Consider the following 22,122-nt stretch of genomic DNA (forward strand, 5'->3'; position numbering starts at 1 on the left):
AAAAGCGGTTTAACAAAAACAGAGTCCTTTAATGTAAAAACACAGGGAAGACATAGATCCTCTTCAGATGTAGAAAATGGCAAAATAGACAACCCTCAGAGAGGGCGACAAATGAAACAGAAAGTCCTTCTGATATTTACAAAAGAGTCCCCTTCTTAGCAGCAGAGGAGAATAGCTGGGTTGCGGCGACTGACTGCTGGTCTCTCTGGGTAGGCGCGGGTCGTAGCGGACAGAGGTACCTGATCACACGTAGCATCAGAAGAACAGGCAGATTCCGACAGGATGGGACAAGGGTGAAGCAAACGAGACGATAGTTTGGTTCTGGCATGAGAAACTCAAACGAGAATCTGACAAAGAAAGAAACAGGAACAGAGAGAGAAATAGAGACCTAATCAGAGGGAAAAAGGGAACAGGTGGGAAAAGGGTGAACGAGGTAGTTAGAGAAGATGAGGAACAGCTGGGGGAAGGAGAGGAAGAGAAGGTAACCTAATACGACCAGCAGAGGGAAACGGAGTGAAGAGAAAGAACAGGAACAAGACATAATATGACAATACATGACAAAAATGTGGAAAAAGTCAAGGGGTTTGAATAATTTCCAAATGCACTGTACTGTACGTTATGGAATGTTGAGTCAAATATAACCTATTTTTAAAACCTCTTATAAAGTTGGTTTTGTGGCATAAACAGGGAATTTTTATATTTTTTACTGATATTATGATTGTCTGTTTGTTTCATATCTGCAAAATAGGTAAAGCGCTGTCAGTTTCACATTAAACGTTACTTTGTTTGCTAAACTTAAAATGTGTTTTTGCAATGGAAAGTAATAGTTGTACATTTCGAATGGGAAATGCTTAATAGTTGTGCTTTTGTTTTCTTCTGATTGGCCCGCCCAGTGAATGAAAGGCAACCTTGTATGAAAAATCACGTTTTCCTATTGTTTTAAAATTAGTTTTCCTTTCAATTTTTCTGATTTTCACTATCAAAATCACACTTTTTTAAAACAGGAAAAAATAGGAAAAAAAACAAAAATGTGATGGTCTAAGTCTACAACAATGCTTAAACCACATCAATGTGATTGGGTGGGCCTGCCTGGGCTTGGCTCCCCAGTGGATGGGCCTCTGTCTACCCAGGCCTATCCATGTCGACGCCCCTGATGCAAACAATGCATGATGACAATTGCCCGTCCAAATAGCCTACCAACCAACACTTCCGCCTAAACTTTTTCAAAACATGGTTTGTATACCCATTGTTGCCTAGTAGATATCATACGTTGAAATGTCTTTCCTACCCTACCGGCTACCGATGTCATTCTTCTGTGAGCTGCTTCATGCAAAAACCAGCTGAGAGCTGCACGCTCTTGCTGCCTGCAGATGATATTCCGCTGAAACTAGGCTGTGTGCGGCGCGCATGTGAATATATTTCACTTGCTTTGTGATTGTGTAGGCTACTTTGTGCATGATTTCTCTATTGTACTACATAATTGATAAGTTGTATACTTCCACTACAGTACCTTGATACGCATCAGTAGGAATTAGTAAGAAAGTAGTGAAAGTAGTGAGTATAGGCAATGCCACTGTAAAAAAAAGTGGGTATACGGTTTATACCTGCATGTATACCCTCCACTACACCACTGGCCCGTTGTGTTTCACAAAAAGTACACTCCTACATGAGTGCGCTGGTATTACTTTTGTTGTCCTTTCAGAATCACAAACGGAAGGCCAATAGGTTCATCGCTGCGCAAACATGTTTATAATAGATATAAAGGCTATTAAGATACGAATGTTTCAAGAAAGAAGTGAATATATTTGGTCTAGCGAAGCGGTTTTATACGCTGACTGAATGGAAGCTGATAATTTATGAGTTTTTTTACTCTGCGAATCTCAGACTGGTCTCGGGAAGAAATTACGAGTCCTCACTGTCCGAGAGTCAAGACCGAGTACAAATGTATCCAACACCAAGACAAGACCACGACACTCAATAATGTGGTCTTGAGACTGAAATTCTCGGTCTTGAGTTCTACAACACTGGTAAGCACTACATGATCAAGGGATAGTACAGTGTGTAGTATATTATTCTCCAGTATACCACACAATTCTAAAGTAAGCGCTACATAATCGAGGGATACTACAGTGTCTAGTATATTCTACAGCATACTACAACGTTCTAAAGTAAGTACTACACCTGATCAAGGGTTAGTAGGCTACAGTGTAGTATACTACAGTTTACTACAGAATTCTATAGTAAGTTTTAGTATTTTGTTATATGGGTAACTCCCCAACTTCCATGGACGTTTGATGCAGACATAATATGGGCACCGTACTGGTGTTTGAAATACTAAACAATGTTAGACCAATCCTTTTGTGTTTTAAGATCTAGCTAAAGCAAAGTTAAAAAGTTTTCCCTGACCACTTGACTTGAACCAGGAAAAACTCCAGACTCAGTCATAACCTGTAACTAGGACCTTAAGTTTCTCTTGGTCAGATCAAATAGCAAGGACAAACTCCTGGCCCTACACATAATGTCATGTCCCTCTCTAGGAGCGGTGCTTCCAGTAGACGGCCTCCTCCTGTGTCCTTCATCGAGCTCCTAAGCGGCATGGTAGTCCAGGTGCGCGGCAGTAGCATCCGGGCTGGGAATCTGGTGCCTCAAGCCGGGGGGTTTCAGGCTCTACTAGACAGCCAGACCCTGGTTGCCCGTATCCGCCTGGTGGAGCTTCTGCGTGGGCTCAGAGAGGACTTGGGCTCTGGGGAGATGGGTTTGCAGGGTCTGCAGGCCCAGAGGAAGGAGACTGAGCTTGGACGGATCCAGGCTGCAGCCAAGGAGAAGGAGCAGGCCTGGGGGAAAGTGCTACACTGTCACCTGCAGCTGTTGAGCCGGCTGGAGGCCCTGCTGGACTGGGCCTGGGGCGTTGCCCAGGATGGTAGCATCCAAGGTAGGTTGCTTTCACACCTGCTTGTGTACGTGGCTAGGTCTTTTCGGCCAGGATTCAATCAGATCAGCCTTAACCCACGGTAACCAATAAACACATAGCTTATCATTGTTTTTGTTTAGGCGGTGTCGGAGGTGTAAATGCGTTGAAACATTTTAATCCACAAGCGGCACCCAGCGTTATGCCTATTGTGGACATTTCCATCGCATTAGTAGAAATCCCATGCAGTTCGAACAATGGGATTTGTGATGTAACTTTAGCCTGAATTAGGCTGATATTAATCCTTATTATTTTGTTCATTGGTTTTCAATTTGAGCGTCATTATTTCTATATAGCCTACACTTTCTCGTTCTGAACTTCTAACTCGGGTGGGAATTAAAGAGTCAGGATGGTTGTGGTTTCGTGACAATGACCACAAGAGTAGTCGCTGACGGATGTGACATCTTTTTATTTTTTATTTATTTTATTTCAGTCTTATTTTCCAGGAAAGTTGACTGAGAACACATTCTCATTTACAGCAACAACTTGGGGAATGGTTACAGGGATGAATGAGCCAATTGGAAGCTGGGGATGATTACGTGGCCATGATGGAATGAGGGACAGATTGAGAATTTTGCCAGGACACCGGGGTTAACATCCCTACTCTTACGATAAGTGCCATGAGATCTTTAGTGGCCACAGAGAGTCAGAATACCCGTCTAACGTCCCATCCGAAAGACGGCACCCTACACAGGGCAATGTCCCCAATCACAACTCTGGGGCATTTTTTTTTTAGACCAGTGGAACGAGTGCCTCCTACTAGCCCTCCAACACCACTTCCAGCAGCATCTGGTCTCCCATCCAGGACCAACTCTGCTTAGCTTCAGAAACAAGGCAGCAGTGGTATGCAGGGTGGAATGCTGCATCCCAACAGTTACACCTCCGCCATCGCCTTAACAAGAGCAATTATAAGCTATGCATTTTTCAGTTACTACGGGTTAAAGCTGATCTGATTGAATCCTGGCCTTACTCCCAATCCAGCTGTTTGGAAATAGAGAGAATGGAAGGCCAAGTTTAGGATGTGGGAAGACAGTGACGGATGAAAACGTGTGAAAAAAAATACATAAATCCCTTTTGTCTGTCAAAAAGTTTTAACTGTCTTCCTGGCCGCCCCTTACCCACTGCTTTCGGGGTAAAAAGGGTTAAGAGTTATGGGACCTGACACTCTGTAGCCTACTACATTAGGAGAAATCCATCTACCTGGTGCTGATCTGTCTCTGCCGGCACTGCCTGGGATGGAGTATCCTGATCCACAGGGCTCTGGCCTAACGGTCCCCATCCTGGGGGCTCCGATGGAACCCGTGTCAGGACTCACTGTCCCCCTGGCTGGAACCATGGAGGACCCAGATGGCAAAGGTGATTGGTTGGGAAAAAAACGTGAAATGATTGCTCTTTCGTCTCTGTATTTCCTAAAAGCATCCGAGCGAGCGAAACAGCGCCCCTCTGTCCCTGTATGTGTAGGCTATCTATCTGATGCTCTCTGGTCCAAAAGACTATTGACATTGCTGCCACCCGTAGCATTGAATGCAGGGGAAGCCACTGAGCATCTGACCTCCCTTGACAAAAAAAGTATAAAATAGCCAATCAGCATTGCTCTAAACTAGCAGAAATGTTCCCTTTCCTAAATTAGCCATGGGATGGAGATAGGGATTCGGACTTGTGGTTTTACTTAATTCTCCGTACTTGCCAATGATCATGACGGCATTTCTGATCCAACCATTCATTTATACATTGTGCCCCTGGCCTGCGAGGATGGAAGTTCAATATGTACACTGTAGCTAGATGTAGAACGCTAATGTTAACTGGCTAACGTTGCCCATGAAAGGAAGTTAGGCTAGTGATCAATCATTTTAGCCAGGTAGCCTAGGACAAAAAATAAATAGAAGCGTGTACTGACAGAGTGATAAACCGTTTTCTTCAACATGAGAGGAGGATGGCATTGTAGAGTTGAAGAGTTAACATGTTTTTCTACTTGTACGGATGCACATACGCACACACACAGAAATCAGAACCATGGACAGTCGCATCCTATTTAGCTTACATTGATTGGACTAAATTGTTTTTGGTATATTTTAGTTTAGGTGATTTGATGATGTTGAAATGGTGCTGGAATAGTGGAGGCAGCTCCTGTTTTCTTTGCGACTTGCGGTAACTCTCTGGTTCAAAATCAATAGTTGTTTAGTGGTCCGAAAATGTCAGAAGCATTAACTTCCTTGACCATGCTCTAGGTCATGTAACTGTTTATTACATGTAATATGCTTTGTGGACTCCACCGGACAGAGGTTGCTCTCCAGTTTTGTGATGAAACAAAGGTGTGGTTGAATTTATTCTGCCACTGTCTGTCTTCTTATTGCCTTGGTCTTTAGGCCTATATATCACGGTCGCAAAGCATATGAACTAACAGGTTATAGAGCAACCACCGCAATAATCACAACACGTAGGTTGTAATATGGCTTTTTCTGGCTTCCCCTTTCATTTTACCCACTGGATGGACTGACTGTCTGACTGACTAATTGCTTGATACAGAAGCACATTTAATATATTTGATTGCCATACATTTATAGTATATCATTTCAGTATTTCTGTGCTACTGTATGTTATTTGACAGGACTGGTTGCGATTTAGTTTCGGGGCCCTGACAGTGGACCCTGTAACAGGGGTGCTGGCTCCTGTTGTGGAGGTTTTCCTGGATGTGTCCAGAAAGACTGCTGTGCCTGTTACTGCTTCCTACTGCCTAACTCCGGGAGATAATCCTGACAGTGTGCTGGTAAGGAAGATAACTTACACGGGTTACTTTTCTTTTCACTTTGCCATGGTCAATATACATGTTGCCAAAATCACAGGTTAAGCACACAAGGTGGCCCCATCATGTTGTGTTTTGAGTGTTTTTCAGTCCCTTGTTCAAATGACTAACATAATCAACAAATGGTGATTTGAGTGCAATAGCATAAATCGCACGTATCTCTTTTTTACTTGTCGTGCAAGTTGAGTGGTGTCTAAGGAGCAGGTACTGGAAGCAGGAGAAAAAGAAGGAGGAGGAGCTGCTAGGAGATCTGGAGCTCCTCCAAGAGGACTCTGAGCAGGTAAACTGAACTAGGCTGCAGGGCAGGCAGATGGATGGGGCTGCACAGTCCTCAACAAACAGGAAAGGATTTCTCTTATGCTGAATTGTTTGAATGCATACGTGTCATTTTGATTATGTTAATCTCCCTAGTGGCATTACTGTATAATGGAGATCCCTATACATTGTGTTTGTGTGTCTGTGTATGTGTTTGTGTGTGCACATGCCTGTATGTGTGTGAATGCCTGCATGTGTGTATGTGTGTGAGTTTGTGTGTGTGCACTGTAGGCCCATTGGGCGGACACAGAGAGGCAGATGAGGGTGGCTGCAGCAGAGCTTCAGGAGGCTGGCCAGTCAGAAGCCCAGAGGAGTGTCCCCCAGCTCTCAGACCTGTCTCTGCTCCTGCCACCTCATGTTTTGCTTATCGTCACTCAAGGTATAGCAAGTCTGGCATAACTCCAGCTCGTCGTTAAAGAGTGGATTTGCTTTTCCATAGCTCAAAGTTACATTGCAATATACTTATTGCATGTTAATACCTTACCTCCGTGTGTCTTTTATTTCTCCAAATACGCTTTTTAAAAACATATTTTCAATTCATTTAGAATAAGGAATTCAGAGAATTCCGGTGGGGAATCATAAATGTGGCTTATGCTGTGTAATTACAACTCTGCACGTGTCTGTGTGTGTTTTACTGTGTTTAGGTGATGATAAGGAGTGGGAGCAGCAGTGCTGTTGGCAGACAGAGCTGGTGGCTGGCCTGGGCAGGGTGAACGTGTGCGTGGAGAAACTGCAGCAGGGCCAGGACAGATCGACAGCACAGAGAGGAGAGCAGACGGCATCAATCCATGTCATGGTTAGATCTAGCATAGTTCAATCCGATTACGCAAACATGTCGCTCAAGTAAACACAAGGGGCCGGTTTCCCGGACAAAGATTAAGCCTAGTCTTAGCCTAAAAAGGCATGCTTTTTTTAGTCCAGGACTATTCTTAATATGTGTTATGGAAACCGGCCCTAGAATGTTTATCCCTTTATGATAACAGTGAAGATGGATTGTATTATTTATTAAAGGGAGTGGGATCGTGTTCCGCAGATGAATGCATGTTAATGGCTCACAACTGAGGGTGTGTTGTTTTGAGGCTCTCTTGTATGGAAAGGAAAGTGAGACAGAGAAATATGGGAGCAGCTAAACTCCAGGCAGAAATACTCTGGCAGGTCCATGCAGATATAGCGCAGGTAAGCACAGGAGGAACGCAATACATCTAATGCTGCGTAATGTAACAATCTTTAATGAGATGATTTACGCAAAAGTACTAACTTCATTTTACACTTAACTTGGCTGTTGTGAATAATACCCAGACAATTGTGTTTATTTGTGATACCAGTGTAACGGGTATCATAAGAGGAAAGTCATGTACAATGAGCTCAAAGTATTGGGACAGTGAAAAATATGTTGTTGTTTTGGCTCTGTACCACAGCACTTTGAGGTTAAAATGCAGACTGTCAGTTTTAATTTGATGGTATTTTCATCTATATTGGGTGAACCGTTTAGAAATTAGTATTTTTGTACATTGTCCACCCATTTTAGGGGACCAATATAAATGAATGGTAAATATTGCATTGTGTCATTTGGGAGTCACTTGTATTGTAAGAATAGAACATGTTTCTAAACATTTGTACATTAATTTGGATGCTACCATGATTACAGATTATCCTGAATGAATCATGAATAATGATGAGTGAGAAAGTTACAGAAGCACTAATATGATCCACCCCCAAAAATGCAATCATCTATTGTTATTGTAATGGTGAGAGGTTAGCATGTCTTGGGGGTATGATATTTCTGCCTCTAACCTTCTCACTCATCATTATTCATGATTCATTCAGGATTATCCGTAACCATGGTAGCATCCACATTAATGTAGAAGTGTTTAGAAACATTCTATTCTTATTTACAATAAAAGTGACTCCAAAATGTCACAATAATGCATTATTTACCATTCATTTCTGATCAGGTACAAAGTCATCTGAAACGCAACCAAAACAAACAGCAAATGCATCCAACCAATTTGTAGACCCACACGCTTGATGTATTCATTGTTTGCTGTGAAGCCAGCCGCGACTGGGAGGTCCGTGGGGCGACGCACAACTGGCCTAGCGTTGTCCGGGTTAGGGAGGATGCTCGCTGTGTTAAGAAGCAGTGCGGCTCGGTTGGGTTGTGTTTCGCAGGACGCATGACTTTCGACCTTCGTCTCTCCCGAGCCCGTACGGGAGTTGTAGCGATGAGACAAGATAGTAACTACTAATAATTGGATACTATGAAATTGGGGAGAAAAAGGGGGTAAAATTCACAAAAAAAGGCACAATAGATGGTGGCCCTAATGGTTCAGATGGCTCAGTTTGTTGGAGCGTGGTACTGGTGTTTTGGGTTGTCACAGATAGACTTAAAAAGGGTCTGCTAAATAATCACACTATTCTATGTGATAGAACCATTTAACTGCGGTTGCTCGTTGTTCATGACACTGCCTTATCTTGTCTTATCTATTTTGATGAGTCAATGTCGTTAACAGTGAGAGATATCTATGCAGGAATCTCCACCCAGTCTCTGAGAGACCCAATGAAGGCTCTGCCTCAGGACCAGGATTCTAAGAGCCCCAGTGTCCCCCAGCCCAGTCAAGGTAAGATTAATTGATTAATGAATTGCTTTTACTTCATCAGAGGCTCTGCTGATCATATTTATGAAGAGTCCTAATGATGTCCCATTCCTTCACAGAGGGCGAGCCTATGAAAAAATCTGTTCAGCCGTCACATGTCTGTGTCCCCACACTGTCAGGTAAAGAACAACATTGAAATGGGCTGTTTATTACAAACTAAAGATTTATTATGACCAGTATTTTGCTTCCACTATGACTGTGTGCAGAGAAATTCAATTCTACTCAGGTGCTTTGACTATGTCTCTACCTTGTGGGGAACACATTAACTGCATATAGTATTTGGACACCAGAAGTTCCAGTATTTGAACACCAGAAGTTCCCCGACAAGATCACAAGGATGACTTGTTGTAAATGTAGCCCTGAGATAAGTTATGAGTGTCTCATAATGGCATGTAAAATCTTTGTGTGACCTGCTATGTGTGTACCGTATGTGTCTGTGATGTTTCCCATACAGAGGAGGAGTGGGATAAACTGCTGGAGCTTTCCCCACTCTTTCACCTGGGTGAAAGGGTGTGGAGAGGAAGCTGAGTGGCCTGGTGCGAGATGCAGGACTTCTGGGGGGGCCTCAAAGGTGGGTTACACAATAGTCTATATAATCAAACGCACATCACTAACGTCCTGTGATGTGTTTGGGCCGAAGAATTGTAGAAATTAAAGAGGACCCGCACACACACACACACACACGCGATTGCTCCACCACATACCACAACATATAATAACCAAACAATGAACAATAACAAACAAAACATACTGTACCACCTCATTAAACTTTGTGAGGGACACTTTCAGTCAGTCCTTGTGCAACACAAATCTAATTTGACACGGTAGCAGTTCATATTTGAGGCCAACTCCGGCATTCAATAAGAAGAAGACTATTTCAGAAACAGTAAAAGTCTAAACAGAAAACTGGGACAGGAGGGTAGACAGATGGGAAGCTTCATCATGGGACTGATGACAGGATGGGCAAGAAGCTTTATTAATCAAGTTGAGGTGAGATTAGATGTAGTTTTTGTGTGAAGCACTAACAAATTCTTAGATAAGGATTACCATCCACAGTGTTGGGAAGTAGTGAAATACAGTACAACTAGTGATGACATTTTGCAGTATCTTGGTAGTAGTTGAACTGAATTTGAACTGAATTCAAATATAGGTAGTGTTTTTAGTAGTTAATGTCTTTTTTGTATTTTTCGGCATCAGGACTGCGTAATTCTCACTTTAAATCATTGTTTTTATGTTTAATAGGCTAAATGACACATTACAGTGTGTTACCATATGACCTCAAAGTGATCTGTTCATGCAATTTGTAGTCTGACATTTTCGATTTAAATATGATAATTTTTCAGTAAGTAGTTTATGAAGTGAACTACTTTTTTCGAAGTAACTTTAGTTAAGTAAACTATATTTTTCTTAAGGGTAGCATTAGTGCAGCCTAACTTCTTCCAGTGTGAAGTAATTGGTAGCTTGGTAAACTATATTTTCAGAGTAGCTTCCTCAACACTGACCATCCATCATAGTCAAATCACCCCACCACCACAGGAAAAAAGCAGCGAAAGTGTCTGACATAGCGACATAATGCCACAGGTGCTTCTTATCCGTCGAGGTTTCTCAACACCGTGAGACATTATTCCCCTCCCTTTGGCGGTCGTTGCTTACATTTTACATTTACATTTGAGTCATTTAGCAGACGCTCTTATCCAGAGCGACTTACAGTTGGTGCATTCATCTTAAGGTAGCTAGGTGAGACAAGGTGAGAAAACCATAGAAAATACATTGAACCAAAATAATAGGATTTTTTTCAGGCGGACTATGAAGTGAATGACGAAATTATACAACAAAAATGCAACCAAAAGGCCAAACCGGACCACTCAACTTTAGTTTCATCTGTCCACATAATATTTTGCCAGAAACGCTGTGGAACATCCAATTGCACTTTTGTAAATTTCACCATGAACACCATTCTTTTTTAGGGTTTTACGTATCGTAGACTCGTCAACGGAGATGTTAGCATGTTCCAGAGATTTCTGTAAGTCTTTAGCTGACACTCTAGGATTCTTCTTAACCTCATTGAATATTCAAGCAACAGTGCTGAACTTTCTCCATTTATAGACAACTTGTCTTACCGTGGACTGATGAACATCAAGGCTTTTAGAGATACTTTTGAAACCTTTTCCAGCTTTATGCAAGTCAACAATTCTTCATCTTAGGTCTTCTGAGATCTCTTTTGTTCGAGGCATGGGTCACATCAGGCAATGCTTCTTGTGAATAGCAAACTCAAATTTTGTGAGGTTTTTTTATAGGACAAGGCGGCTCTAACCAACATCTCCAATCTTGTCTCATTGATTGGACTCCAGGTTAGCTGACTCCTGGCTCGAATGGATTTTATGGATTGTTTCTGTATTTCAGGCAGAGGAAGCTCTTTTATTGGCTATCTGGATGCACAGTGGGAGTGTGAAGGAGATCTGCTCTTGCTTGACCCAGATCGTCTTAATCCCAGAGAGTTCCTGGTCTACCACCATGGACTATTCAAACTGGTTAGTCACTCACATTCTCTCCCACATAGTAGAGGTTAGTGATGGGTCATAGTTCAAAGCATTGTTCAGCTCATCTTTTCAGTCAAAGGGAGATGAATTAGTAATTTGTATGTGGTCTATACTGTCTATGCGAAAGTATAATATATTTTTCAGAGTGAATGTTAGCACCAATTGCTTATAATTTCCTCTCAGACTCCAGCAGTGTCACTCCAGATAGCAACTAGTCTTCCATCTAATAACTACAAATACAACGGCTTCCGAAATTCCTCCTTCTATCAGATGATGTCCCAATTTCTGTTGTGTGTACGTGTGTGTGTACGTGCATGCATATGTGTGTGTAAGTGTTTGTGTGTGCTTGTATGAATAAATGAGAGAGAGGTGACATTTCTAATTTGGAATAAAATATGCATTGGGGAACAGTACGCATGTTGTACTGAGTACATACTAATCAACATCACTAAAATCTTTCCCTTTAGGATTGAATGACAGCTCTCAATCTTGGAGTTTAGTGTCTGATGTTTGTGATAACATCTGTGCCACATCTGTTTGCTGCTAACTGATGTTGTGTGTTGGTAGGAGACTGAGCAAACATTGTTTGTGCGTTGCCAGAGACCGCAGTCAGCGGGAGGATTCTCTCTGCTCCTGTCACACGTCGCTGTTGGGGACATGAGCTTTGACTCCAGTCCTGTCTTCCAATGGGTGTTCTTTAAGGTGCTGCCAAACTCCACCCTGAACACACCATCCCCACTGTCAAACATGGTGGTGGCAGCATCATGGTTTGGGCCTGCTTTTCTTCAGCAGGGACAGGGAAGATGGTTAAAATTGATGGGAAGATGGATGGAGCCAAATACAGGACCATTCTGGAAGAAAACCTGATGGAGTCTGCAACAGACCTGAGACTGGGACGGAGATTTGTCTTCCAAAAAGACAATGATCCAAAACATAAAGCAAAATCTACAATGGAATGGTTCAAAAATAAACATATCCAGGTGTTAGAATGGCCAAGTCAAAGTCCAGACCTAAATCCAATCGAGAATCTGTGGAAAGAACTAAAAACTGCTGTTCACAAATACTCTCCATCCAACCTCACTGAGATCGAGCTGTTTTGCAAGGAGGAATGGGAAAAAATTTCAGTCTCTCAATGTGCAAAACTGATAGAGACATACCCCAAGCAACTTACAGCTGTAATCGCAGCAAAAGGTGGCGCTGCAAAGTATTAACTTAAGGGGGCTGAATAATTTTGCACGCCCAATTTTTCAGTTTTTGATTTGTTAAAAAAGTTTGAAATATCCAATAAATGTCGTTCCACTTCATGATTGTGTCCCACTTGTTGTTGATTCTTCACAAAAAATACAGTTTTATATCTTTATGTTTGAAGCCTGAAATGTGGCAAAAGGTCGCAAAGTTCAAGGGGGCCGAATACTTTCGCAAGGCACTGTATGTCTCATGTCATTGCTTACATGTATGCATAAATAAGACCTTATAGATGCCAAGTCTTGGTCATGATATGGTTTCAGACTTTCAACGTGGCACTGTCTTAGAATGCCACCTTTCCAACAAGTCAGTTCGTCAGATTTCTGCCCTGCTAGAGTTGCCCGGACAACTGTACAGTAAGTGCTGTTATTGTGAAGTGGAAACGTCTAGGAGCAACAATGGCTCGTCCGCGAAGTGGTAGGCCACACAAGCTCACAGAACACGACCGATGAGTGCTGAGCCAAGTGTCGGCTGGAGTGGTGTAAAGCTCCCCGCCACTGGACTCTGGAGTAGTTGAAACACGTTCTCTGGAGGGATGAATCATGCTTTACCGACAGATGAATCTGGATTTGGTCAGGAGAACACTACCTGCCCGAATGCAAAGTGGCAACTGTAAAGTTTGGTGGAGAAGGAATAATGGTCTGGGGCTGTTTTTCACGGTCCGGGCTAGGTCCATTAGTTCCAGTGAAGGGAAATCGTAATGCTACAGTTTACAATGACATTCGAGATGATTCTGTGCTTCCAACTTTGTGGCAATATTTTGGGGAAGGCCGTTTCCTGTTTCAGCATGATCGCCCAACATCAGTGCTCGATCTCACTGATGCTCTTGTGGCTGAATGGAAGCAAGTCCCCGCAGCAATGTTCCAACATCTAGTGGAAAGCCTTCCCAGGAGAGTGGAGGCTGTTGTAGCAGCAAAGGGGGGACCAACTCCTTATTAATGCTCGTGATTTTGGAATGAGATGTTTGACGAGCAGGTGTCCAGACTTTTGGTTATGTAGTGTACCTTTTGTGTGATTGTAGTATGTCACTGTCTCCAGTTTCTGCTTCTGGTCAATGCTGATGGCAACAGTGGGATGCATGGTGCTGAGGACTCATTTATTTTACATCTGTACACCATGAGTGTTGCTTTACCACTCTCCTTCACTGATATGGAGTACAGCTCTGCTGGTATATTGTTTTCCTCAGAGTGCGGCAGCTCCCATCTCTGTTCATTCAATGTTCCGATCAGGTCTTCTTTACAATCAACTTGTCTGCTAGGGAAATTTGATGCGAAGAAGTTGTCCATAGTCACATTTCTACCTTTGCCCATGTAAGGCTCCACGAGTCTCAAAACCACAGTCTGTGGCCATTGCTCAACCACTGGCCTCGTTTAATCTTTCCCCAGATATGGAAAGCCATTGAGCAAGTACTTGGTTTTGGCTTAACTTAAATAAACATTTGTCCAGTCTGTTGGCCATGTATTGGATAAAACGGCACAAGCTTTGGTTGGAAACAGTTGCTCATCAACAGTTACAGTATGTTCTCTCCTGGCTTGTAACAAGCAATGCAATTCTTCACAAAACTTTTCGATGTGTTTGAGTGCGGCAAACTTGTCTGTCTGCACACTTATTGGTCTTGTCTCCTTGTCATCAAAACTCAGGTGTAACATAATCTCTCCAGCCATGTTTATACCTGGTGCTAGCATGCGTCCTTTGTCTTGATCTTGTTCACATTTTGTTTGTGTCCATATATTAGCCGTTGCATCTACACATGGTATGAAAATGTCTCTTACCCATCCACTGTGTTCGCATTGTGACCAGATTTCCCTGTATGCAAATCATTTGAAAGATATTGTTTTTCAAAATTATATTCATTAATTTATTTTAGGAAAAATATTGGTGACATAAGTCAATGGTGCCACCTGTGATTCATTTGGAGGGTGGGATAATTAGGATTTATATGGTTTCACTGTCCAGAACCATCTACACTTGTGATATATCCAGACACAATGCATCCCTGACTACCTCTGAGAGGTGATAAGGAAGATCTAATCACAATCAGATCAAATGTGTCTTAATCGTCTACACCTGTGGAAAAAATGTGGGGACAATCATAATGTGGACAGGACAATGGACGCATGTTAGGACCAGGGGTTTATGAAGCGGTTGCATACCTATCAGACCAAAATGACTCCACATCCGTGCTCTTTCTGCCATATGCCCGCGGGACATACAGTACAAAAGTGCAATAAATGCTTTGAGTTCATCCATAGACATGTCCCACCCACGTACTGTTTACTTTTTTGTGTACATGAGCGACAGTACAATCTCTGTGCTTCAACATCTGCATGTCACATGAGCAAAGAAAACTGTAGAGTGCGGTGGGAGTTTCTCTTTGCGTGACATATAGGGCCTGCTCTCTGTGAGGATATTCTGGAAAGGCCACGTTCCTGTTACGATCTTGTCACTCTTTTCTACCCCGTTCCATCCCTCCCAGACTTCTGTCTCACCATGACAGTTGGGATAACCGTCTCAGTTGGCCTTGTTCTGATTTTTCTGTGGCGAGGCTCAGACACCGGAGGCAGAGGCTCGGAGTCATCATCAGAATCAATTGAAGAGTCTTCATCGGCAACACTGATTTCAAGCTCAATATCCGATCCGACTCCAGCTCTTCTAAATTCTGCATTCAGGCATTTTCAATGCTGTCAGTGCGTCCATTTGTTTGGTTTGGATTGCCATTTTGAACTACACACGTGTGTTGTACTCAGCGTCGGGGGAGAAAATTGTCCTGAAACTAATCCAAGTCCACAACGACAGTCAGAAGTACTGAGCAATCAGACAGTTCAAACAGCAATGATTTAACTTGGCTACTAGGTAAAAGATAGCACTTCAATTCAATTGCCCCAGCAAGACAATACCAACAGCTACTTATTGAATCCAAAAATATATTTGCTGCTCTTCCAGGAGTTGATCCCCTTCCATACTATAGATGACACACTAAGACTGGGGACAAGTAAGGCTTGTGGGGACAATCAGAATGTCAGGAAAGACAGGCAAGACCACTCCCACTAAAAACACCCTTCAGTTATCAAGGGCTATTTACACAAATAGGCCTGAAACTAATCTAAGTCCACAACGACAGTTACAAGTACAGCACAATCAGACAGTTCACACAGCACTATTGTTCTAAATTCAATCATCCTCTTCACCACAGGAGGTTGCTGGCTCCTTAATTGGGGAGGACGGGCTTGTGGTAATGCCAGGAGCGGATTTTGTAGATTGGTTTCAAAAACAGTGCATCAACCACATTTTTTCAATGTTTGATGCCATTCCATTTGCTCTGTTCCAGCCATTATTATGATCCGTCCTCCCCCCAGCAGCCGTAACTGCTCTTCACCCTCATCATTCCGCTAATTCCAATTAAATTGTGAAGTCATATGCACAATTATCAGCTTCTATCACCATTTCATCCTTTGATGTCATTCATTCAGCGAGGAGAGAGACACATTCGCGCCTGGGTACCAACGCCCTTCAGCCCGTTTGTCTTAGCCCCTTAAGGTACCAATAGCTAAAATAAAAATACATACAAAATGAACAGGGAAACAGCCTCTAAATACTTTTCTGTTTGTGATTGGACAATTCTGACAACTGAGCAATGTAAAATATAAATATTTAGGAAAAGTCATTCAATCAGCAGAAAATAGCTTTTTTGGTGAGATTGAACAGAGTGGCTATAGTTCTGGATTTTCTGGAAACCAGAAAATACGGAGATTCCTGCGCATCCGGGATCCACTAGCCTACCTCCTTTCAGTTGCTGCTTAGTGCTCAGACACTCTGTGACTCCGTGACTACACAAAACAGTTTGCTCAAACTTAGTGTATTTTTACAACAAAGAACTATGGCAAACATAAGCATGACAAACAGGTTGTCTAGTAATTTGATTTTCTTTTTTCAGGAAACCTGCTGGCTATATCGCAGCATAAACATCAGACAAAACGCTAATTGTTTTGCCGCAATGCAATGTGTAGACTGTGTCTTGCTTGTGCTATAGCAATATCCGTTACCACAGACAGCCTTCATTTACAGTGCAAGTCAAAAGTTTGGACACACCTACTCATTCAAGGGTTTTTCTTTATTTTTACTATTTTCTCCATTGTAGAATAGTGAAGACAACAAAACTATGAAATAACGCATATGGAATCATGTAGTAACCAAAAAAGTGTTAAACAACCAAACAAACCTTGATGACAGCTTTGCACACTTGGCATTTTCTCAACCAGTTTCATGACCTGGAATGCATTTCAATTAACAGGTCTGCCTTTTTAAAAGCTAATTTGTGGAATATCTTTCCTTAAATGCACTTGAGCCAATCAGTTGTGTTGTGACAAGGTAGGGTTGGTATACAGAAGATAGCCCTATTTGGTAAAAGACCAAGTCCATATCATGGGAAGAACAGCTCAAATAAGCAAAAAGAAACGACAGTCCATAATTACTTTAAGACATGAAGGTTAGTCAATGAGGAACATTTCAAGAACTTTGAAAGTTTCTTCAAGTGCAGTCCCAAAAACCATCAAGCACAATGATAAAACTGGCTCTCATGAGGACCGCCACAGGAATGGAAGACCCAGAGTTACCTCTGCTGCAGAAAGACCTAGAGTTACCTCTGCTGCAGACGATAATTTAGAGTTACCAGCCTCAAAAGATGCAGCCCAAATAAATTATTCACAGAGTGGAAGTAACAAACAAATCTCTACATCAACTGTTCAGGGGAGACTCTGTGAATCAGGCCTTCATGGTCGAATTGCTGCAAAAAAACACTACTAAAGGACACCAATAATAAGAGACTTGCTTGGGCCAAGAAACACGAGCTATGGACATTAAACTGGTCGAAATCTGTTCTTTTGGTCTGATGAGTCCAAATTTTTGGTTCCAACTGCTGTCTTTGTGAGACGCAGAGTAGGTGAACGGATGATCTCAGCATTTGTAGTTCCCACCATGTAGCATGGAGGAGGTGTGATGGTGTGGGGTGCTTTGCTGTTGACACTGTTTAGTTAGAATTTAGTTAGAATTTGAGGAACACTTAACCAGCATGGCTACCACAGCATCCTGCAGCGATATGCTATCCCATCTGGTTTGCACTTAGTCCCACTATCATTTGTTTTTCAACAGAACAATGACACAACACACCTCCAGGCTATGTAAGGGCTATTTGACCAAGAAGGAGAGTGATGGAGTACTGCATCAGATGACCCGACCTCAACCCAATTCATATGGTTTGGGATGAGTTGGACAGCAGAGTGAAAAAAAAGCAGCCAACAAGTGCTCAGCATATGTGGGAACTCCTTCAAAACTGTTGGAAAAGCATTCCAGGTGAAGCTGGTTGAGAGAATGCTAAGAGCGTGCAAAGCTGTCATCAAGGCAAAGGGTGGCTACTTTGAAGAATCTCAAATATTAAATATATTTTGATTTGTTGAACACTCCTTTGGTCACTACATGATTCCATATGTGTTATTTCATCATTTTAAACCTTTAAAAGTCTAAGACTAATTTAAAAACCTTTTGCAATGATCAGTCTGGACTTTTGATGTAAACCGTTATTCCTGTGTTGCTTGTATCAACATTTCTACGTCTCAAATTCTATGTCCCAAACCCTCTGCACCACCAGGGAAGTTCTCTTGCAAATATTTTTCATTATATAGCCATGGCAATATGGTCAATCAGAAATTCCATGCATCCTTTTTAGCCTTCTTAGAGAAATACTGGTGACTGGGTTATTCACCATCACTTCACCCATCCTCTTCATATGCTACGTACTTCTGGGTGCATTTTTTTACAATGTTTCCAAAACTATGAGTGCCGAACTAGGATCACTTTTGCTTTGCAAAAGCAAAAAAATCAAACAATAGGGACAATTTCAAGCGTCTCATAGTAGGAATGATATCGGGTGTGTTTTTACACAGTTAGTCTAAATTCAGTTTTTCTGACTGGATTTATAAATCTGGACAAAATAAAGACATCCTCTCTTTTAGTAGATGATATCTGAGCCTCAATTTCATGGTTATATTACATGTTGGCTTGAACCTGCAATCATTGTCCCTGTAGTCAGATAATTAACTCAGCGTGCCCACGGCCTGTGCACCACCAGGGTATAATTGTGATAGAGTATTATATTTCAGTCTAATCAGGAAACAGAACACAATTTCTGAGTTATTATGCTGTGTACTTGTGACACTGTATTTTATGATTTTCTTTCTTCACTGTCTTATGAAATGTTGGATAGAGCTTCCTTTAAGTAACGTGTATTATTGTGTATTCATATGCTTCTTAAATACAGGCTCAGAACATTCAAACTTAATAAGAAAACAACTTGACCTTTTCTCAATTTCACTCAAAAGAGATACAAATGCACACAATACCCATTCTGAAAATGTATGATACATAATAAATAGACAAAAACAAATTGCGGTTCATTGCAATAATCTTTTAAAGGTCCAATGCAGATGTTTTATCTCGATATCAAATCATTTCTGGGTAACGCTTTACGCATTTCTGGTAATGCTTTACTTTGATTGTTTTGAATTATAATTGTCAACAACAACAAAAAAGCTCAATAGAAAAGAGCTAAATCATACAATTTCACATTTTAATAACTCAGAAAATGTGTTCTGTGTCCTGATTGACCATATGGTGGCACAGAGGTGTATTGATCTGGTTGCAGATCTGAAGATTGTAGGTTAAATGTTTAATAATGTTGCTTTTTGAGAAAATAAATTGTGAAATACTAAAAGAGTCTTTATTTTGTCCAGATTTTTAAAATCCAATCAGAAATCTGGAGAGAAACAAAATGCTTATTTATTCCAATCTGCTTTCTTATGCTTTAAGGAGCTACACATTTGCATGTGAGAATGTTATATTAATATTAGGTAAAACTTAAATATATGACATTTTCTGAATTTTCTTGAAATGTTACGAGGACCTCCAAGACAAAGTAAAATATATATTGCGTGAACATCAATGGAATATTATGTTGAACCTAAAACACATGTGCTATGAATGTCATAAAAACAGACTTATTTGGAAATTGTGGAACATTATGCAAAATTGTGGGAATGCTCTGTGCAAACTTAGTGAATATCACAAGCATATTCTTGAAACATTAAGGGAACGTACAACCTAACTTAAACATTGTATGAATGTCAACACAACTGCGAATATTTTGTGTTTTGAGAACCTCTCTTTAACATACCCACACTGTCCCCACAACCTAATAAACCATTCTGTGAACCTTTAAAGAACAGATTAAATGTGTTCTAGGAACGTTCTCGAAACATTAGGAGAATGTTTTTTCTCCCTAAAATAAACATTGTAGAATCATCTGCACAACTGGACAGTTTTTGTGTTTTGGGAACATATCTTTTGTAATGTCCCCACAATGGTCCCACCAGACTGTTACCACAACCTAATAAAACATTCTATGAAGCTTTAAAGAACAGAAAAAATGTGTTCTGTAAATGTTATTGCATCAATAGGCAAATGTTTTACACAAACATTGTATAATCATCAGCACGACTGGACAGTTTTTGTATTATGAGAATATTTGCCACAACAAATTGTATGGGAACTTTCACAGAACCTAATTTAGTTTGCTGGGAAAACATTACTGGTACATTGTGCTATTACATAACCTGAAAACCTAATGAGAACTTTGGGGGAATGTTCTGTGGTGGTTGTTACAGATGTTGTCCACAACATTTTTGTGAATGTTAAGGAGAACATTCTAAGGATATTATTATTAGGAACCTTAGCTAATGTTCTGGGTATGTTCCAAGTTTGCTGGGATTACATTCACTGTATGTCTCAAACACATCAAGCATGAACAAGGAGTTTTTTGGGTGGGGTGTTGTCATCCTAATTTTAGCTAAAATCCTACGCTAGAATTTAATTGGAATCTTAGCTAATGTTCTGGGTATGTTCCAAGTTTGCTGGGATTGCAATCACTGTATGTCTCAAACACATCAAGCATGAACAAGAAGGAGAAATTAAACAACTCATCCATTTGGATACAGATGATGTGATGTCAAATTTATTTCACAGTGATTACATTTTAATGAACCCCAATGAGTGGGATCATTATATATACAGGAAGTCATAAGCAGCTATCAATAGAGTATTCATTGAACTGACACCATGTCAGATTTTCTGTCAGGGGCACCCTGGAATTCAAGGTTAGCAAGCAACACAGAGAATATGTATTTGAAACATAAGCCATCCACTATAGCCGTACAGTTTGGCACTGTATGGCTATAGTGCCATTAGCAGTTATCAACATGTTACAGCATGCAGTCACTTGTTATAGTCTGTCATAATTGATTGTAGTCTATATTTTCTTACCAATAAACGCTGTCTTCCTTTGCTTTGGAGGCTATGCAGCCATGAGTCCTGGATGAGTCCTCCAACTTGCTTTTGAAGACATTCTAGAACGAGTCAGATGATCTTCTTATGTGTACTTGACAGAGGTATTTACATGTATCAAGTTTAATGTACATGTTAAGTCGTAATTGTCTAATGCTATTTCTACATGCTCAAAGCGTACGATAGTGAGGCGTAGTTTTTCTAACTTCCCAACACTGTAGACTACGGGAAAATTATTTATTCAGACTATTTTCTTGGTCTTGTTTACGTAAAGGCCACATTCCATGGTCTCCAGGGCTCTGTGTCTCTGTCTCTCTTATCTTTTTGGGGGGCTCTGCAAAGGGGGAAAACACTGTGACCTTCAGCTAATGGGTTCATGTTTCCCATTTCCTTTTAAGACATTGTACTTGGAATTAAAGTAAGTGAAAGTTATTGTACAGCTACTGCTTCAGATCAACTGAGATGTCATTTGACAGTCAAGGAAACTACACACACATGAGCACGCACGCAGGCACACACAAATACACTATGCACGTTGCACGGACACACACACAAAAGGAAAGCACACAAATCGAATAAATTATCATTAATGCTCTGCCACAAAGGAAACTTCTAAGAAATCCCAGAATGGAGTCAATTGAGATCAGTAGAGTTTGTGAATCTTGCTGGAAAATGTGTAAATATAATAGACTATTTTTCTATTTTGTCTCTCATTAGACCCGGATTCAAATCTTTAAAATACTTTGAACATTTGATTGAGCCTGCCTGAAGTGCCACGAGGTTGGGGTGTGCCGTTTTGGCCCTATTCCATTGGTCCCATTGCGTCAGGCAAGCTCAATTCAGCGCAACTAAAGCGTTTGAAAGAAACCAAATGCTAGTTGAACCCAGGTTTGGCTCACATCAGACGGAATAACTACTGAAGGCTGATGAGGACTGTGAACAACCCACACATGCATCCTTTCTGGCTTGTCCTGTGTGACAGGAAAGCTTTCAGGCCGTTTCAAGTCACTCTACTCACTCCACCCTAACAAGAGATGCAGGAAGAACCACTGCACAAGCAGGTACTGCAGATGCACTGACAAAATTCTAAAAAAAAGAAGATTTTTTTGTGCTACATTAATCTATTCATTTTAAATAATCCGCAGTGTGGATGAAGAACAGCTCAGGAAAGATGATATTACACTATCAAACAAAAATGTTCAGAGA

General features: G+C 41.2%; 2 long non-coding RNA genes across 2 annotated transcripts; both read left to right on the forward strand.

Moving 5' to 3' along the window:
• The first annotated feature begins 5,863 nt into the window (after window positions 1–5,863).
• On the forward strand, window positions 5,864–9,297 carry LOC112267548. The gene is made up of 6 exons (XR_006078738.1): window positions 5,864–6,465; window positions 6,731–6,882; window positions 7,166–7,262; window positions 8,615–8,704; window positions 8,800–8,859; window positions 9,195–9,297. It is a non-coding gene; the product is annotated as an uncharacterized LOC112267548 (long non-coding RNA).
• A 17-nt stretch (window positions 9,298–9,314) lies between these two features.
• LOC121839258 lies at window positions 9,315–12,119 on the forward strand. Its single transcript, XR_006078786.1, has 3 exons — window positions 9,315–10,763; window positions 11,144–11,271; window positions 11,848–12,119. It is a non-coding gene; the product is annotated as an uncharacterized LOC121839258 (long non-coding RNA).
• The last annotated feature ends 10,003 nt before the right edge of the window (window positions 12,120–22,122 follow it).

The sequence above is a fragment of the Oncorhynchus tshawytscha genome, linkage group LG14 (genome assembly GCF_018296145.1).
Source record: "Oncorhynchus tshawytscha isolate Ot180627B linkage group LG14, Otsh_v2.0, whole genome shotgun sequence".
In the NCBI taxonomy this organism is placed as follows: domain Eukaryota; kingdom Metazoa; phylum Chordata; class Actinopteri; order Salmoniformes; family Salmonidae; genus Oncorhynchus; species Oncorhynchus tshawytscha.